The following is a 5,870-nucleotide window of genomic DNA, read 5'->3' as shown; positions in this document are numbered from 1 at the left end:
ATGTTCATATAGGAACAAATTAAGGTTAGGTGTTGATGGTGGTAAGTATACGATTGAAACCCCAAGTAATGTGAAACAGATCACAATGGTTGCTACCTTGTTGCCTTGTTGCAACAAGGAATTGGAACAACTAAATTCTTGTGCACGTAAAACCTTCAATAGAGCCAAAAGTTTACGTAACTCTGAGGTATACAAAAAGGCTCTACAAATAAACAATGAACTAAGAAGGTTCAAAAAGGAGAGCATTGAGACAATTCTACGAAGAGATTACCAACTGAGTCCTCGCTATACGCCTGCAAAAATTTATCTTAAAAGTCCATTCTAATGGCATTGGACGTAGGGCGTCGATTATCCGAAAGTCGATCAACCGAACGACCGGTTATCTGAACTCCCGACTCCCACAATTTTAACAAGACGCTGATTCATTAATTCATTGTCACTCGCCATTTAACATAGATAAGAGGGTCATTTAATTTCGATCAAAATAGTGTATGCGTCACATTCTTAAAATTATTGTCGGTTGTAAATATTCGTATATATGTATTAGTCACTTCTGAGTAGCCGATAGGCAATAAACGAAATTTTGTCGCGTCAATAGCAAACACTTCTTGATAGAAAATGCCTAAACGTAAGCGTGTTGTCCTTTCTATGAAAGATGAAGAAGAACAAGAAGGTGAATCTACAACCAAGTTATCCAATGAATACAAATTTGGTAAAACTACCATTACGGATATAAAAAAAAAACAAAAGACGAGCGTAAGTAAGTTTATGTCCCAGCTTGATTCTTCTGATGGATCCACAACTCGTAAAACTATAGAACTTGCCTCAAACACGGATTTAAATGCAGTGGCGGATACAAGGGAGGGTCACGGGGGTCATGACCACCCCCCCCCCACCCCAAACAAAATTAAATATCAATCAAATATTCCTAAAAAATAATTTAAAATCAATCAACCCTATAAGCAGGAAGTCAAGAGTTGATTGATTGATAATTATTGAGAAAATGGTTCCCTTACATGAGGCACAAATCATATCAATCGTAAAGGTGCAAAAATCTAAATCCTATATCAAAATCACCCTCAAGACAAAAATTTCTGGGGATCAGCCACTGAAAGGTGCAAAAGTCTAAATCCTATATCAAAATCACCCTCAAGACCCATGACCCCACCCGACAAAAATTTCTGGATCCGCTACTGTTTAAATGATCATCATCATATAACGGGGGTCCTACGGCGATTGCCGCTTCCCGCATTTCAGCCTCCATCTTTTCCTATCTCTCCAATCTCCGTCTTCTAAGCCTCTAGATTGCATTGTTTTTGTAATTTCTCTTCTCCAGGAATTTGGTGGTCTTCCCCTTTTCCTTCTTTCTGGCGGAACATACATTAAGGCTTTCTTTGGCCACCGCTCCTCCTCCATTCTCATCACGTGACCATACCATTGTAATTGCCTTCCTTGTATTCTATCTGAAAGAGTATCTCTAATTCCTGTACGGTTTCGTATTTCCTCATTCCTGATTCTTTCCATTCTCGATACTCGACATGACCTTCTAAGATAATCCATTTCCACAACGTCTACTTTATCTCGTTCATTCTTTGTCATCGTCCAACATTCGGCACCATATGTGGTAATTGGTTCTACAATTGCTCCGTATACGCCAAGTTTGGTATGCATCTTTATTTTATTAGACCACAGTAATGAATTCAGTATTCGGATGCATTCGGTTTTGTACATCTATTTTAACTCTGCCATCTGCTGATATGATGCTTCCTAGATATTTATACTTGTTGCAGCCTTTTATGACTGCGTTTTCAAGCCTCAGGTCTGTGGTATTTCCTCCAATTTTTAAATATTCTGTTTTGCTTATGTTTACAGTAAGCATTTAAACATTACTGTTTAAATGATGCTGTATATAAATGGTTTATTAAAAAAAAAAAACAGGGAGAACCTATTTTTGGTCAGATTCTGTGTGAAAAGCAGTTCAATTCAAAGAAAAACTCGGAGGTTCGTCAAATTTTCAAGCAAGCACAGGCTGGTTAAAACGATTTAAGTCGAGACATGGCGTTCGTGAGTTTCAAATACAAGGAGAAAAACTATCTGCTGATTCATCAGCAGCAAAGTCATTCAAAATAAGACTAAGTGAAATACTCTAGGAAGAAAATTACGCACTCGAAAACGTTTACAATGCGGACGAAACTGGGCTCAATTGAAAAGTTTTGCCACGAAAAACTCTTGTGTTATGGCATGAATCCGCAGCACCTGGACCTAAAATAAGCAAGAATCGTATCACTGCCTTAGCTTGTGCTAATGCTACTGGCAGCCACCGATTGCCCATGCTTTCCATTGTTTTAAACACGTTAATATGAATGCGATGCCGATCGTTTATACTTCACAATAGAATGCTTGGACGAATAGTACAATTGTCATGGAATGGTTTATAAAAACTTTTATACCCTCCGTTAAAGCCTATCAATTAAAAAATGGTAAAAGAGAGAAAACATTATTGCTTCTTGATAATGCCCCAACTCATCCATTATGTGACATCTTAAATGAAAAAGACGATTTTGTAAAAGTCTTTTAAGTAAAGTAAAAAGTAAAATGTTTCTTCCACATAATGTGAGTTCATTATTACAGCCCATGGATCAAGGCGTTATTGAAACTTTCAAACGGTTTTATAGAAAAGAATTATTACGTAAGTTACTTTTGGAAAAAGAAGCGGAGGGGGAGGAAAGCTTGATAAGAAATCATGGAAAAATTGATGTGAAGGACGCGTCCTACATGATCGAAGCAGCATGGAACAGTGTAAAAGAGCAGAACTTGAAAAAAGCGTGAAATACAGTTTTGTGTTTAGTGGAAAAAGAGAATATGCAAAAGCAAAACAGGAAGATAAGTCTGAAATGATCGATATGCTATAAAAACTCGATTGCGACGGATGTGATGAAGAAGAAGTTCAACAATGGATGGATTTCGACGATGATGATCCCGGGTACCAAATTATGCAAGATAGTGAAATTATAGAGCAAATTAATAATAAAACTGACACCACATCTAGCACCTCATCAACTGCAAGTCTTAGTATCAAATAACTGTTCTTAAAAAAATACGCGACCTGCCGCTCGTAAACGGGTAGACTTGCTTCGGCAGACGAAAATTGAAGATTTTTTTAAGCGTTTGTAATTAACGTTATGTAAGCGTTATGATCTCGAAGGAAGGAATTTTGCGAAATGCAAGTAACAAAAATCCAGATATGTCTAGTAATTTGATATGGTTTCAACAGGATGGCGCACCACCCCATTATGCGATGATAGTGCGGGATTATTTAAATATTGTTTTCTCAACAGAACCTATATAGGCGAGGAAGTTTAGAGCCTCCTGATTTAGCCCCCCTTGATTTTTACTTTTGTAGTTATCTTAAATCTAAAGTATACATAAATAGACCAGGGAATATTGAAGAATTAAAAGATACAATTCGAAATGAAATAAGACGTATTCTCCCAGAAACATTTTAAAGTTTTAGAAGAATTTCAATACCGCCTTGGTTATTGTCAGGAAGTAAACGGCATAAAGTTTCATCATTTAATTTAATTGTAAAATGTATTGTGTTACTCAAAATAAAAAAAAAAATGTAATAAACATTATACCTATAAAAATTGTAATAAACATTTCTTTCCAATTCACGAACTGATGATTTTAGACTATAAGTGTCTTATATTTTGAAATTGTTTTTTAAAGCAAATTTCAAAAACGAAAAAAGAATATTATCGTTCCATTTGAAAAAACATCGATGACATCATGTACATGAAAATGGTGACGTCATCAGTATTTCGAATTATACAAACCGATGCGCAATAACATTTTTAGTTACAAAAATATTGAATTTATTCAAATCTTTACGACCCCATTGTATATTAGAAATTATACTGCTATAAAAAATAGATAGTGTCATAGATTTTGAAGTAACATTGCTGGAAAATATAGATATTTTGGAAGAGATTTTACTGTTTACCGATAAATAAAGAATAATAAAAAATAAATGTAAAACAATCCCCTTTTTAGAGATAAGCTTGTAATACAAAAAAATATTTATGTGTAGACAGAAGCCAGATAGTCATATAGATTAGAAATTTTGATTAACAGGAAATAGGAAATGACTATTTAGTATAAAAATCTTGAAGCATAATAAACCATTTTTATTATTAAAAGTAGAGTAAACACAACACACATTTTAATAAGAAATTTCCAAGTAAACGATATCCAAAGACAAGAAACTGGAATATTTACTCCCAGATTCTTTTTTTTTTTTTTTTTTTTTTTTTTTTTTTTTTTTTTTTTTTTTTTTTTTTTTTTTTTTTTTTGGCTTAGACTTATCGTCATACAGCCAGACACAAAAGGACTAAGACAGTCATCATTATAATTATTTACCTAAATGCCCTATCAAAATAAAAGACTATTACATCTACTAACTAAATAATTTTTAGAGAATTATAATGATAATTTGCTGTCTTTTAAAAATTGAATTAAGGAGTTGTAAATATCTACAGAGCCAAGTGATAATAAATATAGTATATTCCAAGGAGCTGCTATTTTATATTTTAATAAATCATTTATAAGTTTGGATGAGTACACTCTGTTTTTAGAACAACCAAAAAATATATGATCTAAATCACTTTCCTCTCCATAATGCTCACATTTGTCATCATCCAAAACCTTTATTTTAAATAAGTGCTTTGGATAACATGCGTGTCCGAAACGTATTCTAATAATGGAGGTTATGTGCCTCCTGGAAGCTCTAAAAGACTTGTACCAAGGAAATTTGGGAATATCTGGCTGAATTATCGAGTATCTATTTTGGTTCACAAAAGAGTATTCCTTCCACTGGTAGCTCCACTCTCGAAGCAATGTTAACTTGCAAGAAACTCCCAGATTCTATCATTATAGTATTCACATTTGTTTTATATTAGTGCTTCTATTTAAAATTAGGACAAAAAGCTACTATTCGTGACATATTCTATAATCTTTTCTTAATACGACCATCGCTCATCCTGTCGGGATTTAAAACAGACGAAATATGCATAGCAGTTACTCCCCGCTTTATAATCGCTAATGATGTCACTTCCGCCAAATGAAGCAATACATTTTAAAACTAGAGTAAATTAATAGAATGAAAAATGTTAAATTGCTGGTAACCCAATTATTTTTTTGTGTGCATATATTGATTTTTCTATTTATGGAATGTCTCAAATGGAAATATAAATTAAGGATAAGGTTTTCTTGTACTTATTTAGGAACAAAATTAAATATGAACTACACTAAAGCTTTAAAATTCTTTCTACATATTTTGGTTCGTGAAATAACATGTAATGTTTCTAAATTCAGTGTAAATTTACGCGAAAAAGAAATAAATAGTAAAAAAGATATCCCTATTCTTCGTTTTTCTTTAGACATAGGTATCCTAGACTTGATATGATGTACAGCTACAGTTACATTCAGACTAATTTTATTTTATAATCCTCTCTTTATAGTTTAAATGCTTTTATTATAATTAAATTTAAAATAGTTTTTATATTCTTTCATCTACGATTTGTAAATTATAAGATAAATGAATTGTTACAACACGTCATATAATATCATTTCAAATTTGCCGCTACATCGCAAAGCATAAAATTTGTTTTCCTACTAAAACTTACATAATAATTTATCAATTTTTCAAGATAAATTTGTGTTTAAGTGATTCGATTTCGTAAAAGTTTGTACGAATTCATTGTTAAAAAGCAATAATACTGGTAATAAAAATTTCAAAATAAAAATAAGCATAAATTGATGACTCATCTGGGGAAATTTACTTTTATTATGTTCAGGAGAATGACGTAAAA

The sequence above is a fragment of the Diabrotica undecimpunctata genome, chromosome 3 (genome assembly GCF_040954645.1).
Source record: "Diabrotica undecimpunctata isolate CICGRU chromosome 3, icDiaUnde3, whole genome shotgun sequence".
Taxonomy (NCBI): domain Eukaryota; kingdom Metazoa; phylum Arthropoda; class Insecta; order Coleoptera; family Chrysomelidae; genus Diabrotica; species Diabrotica undecimpunctata.
Note: the sequence above shows the minus strand (reverse complement) of the source record.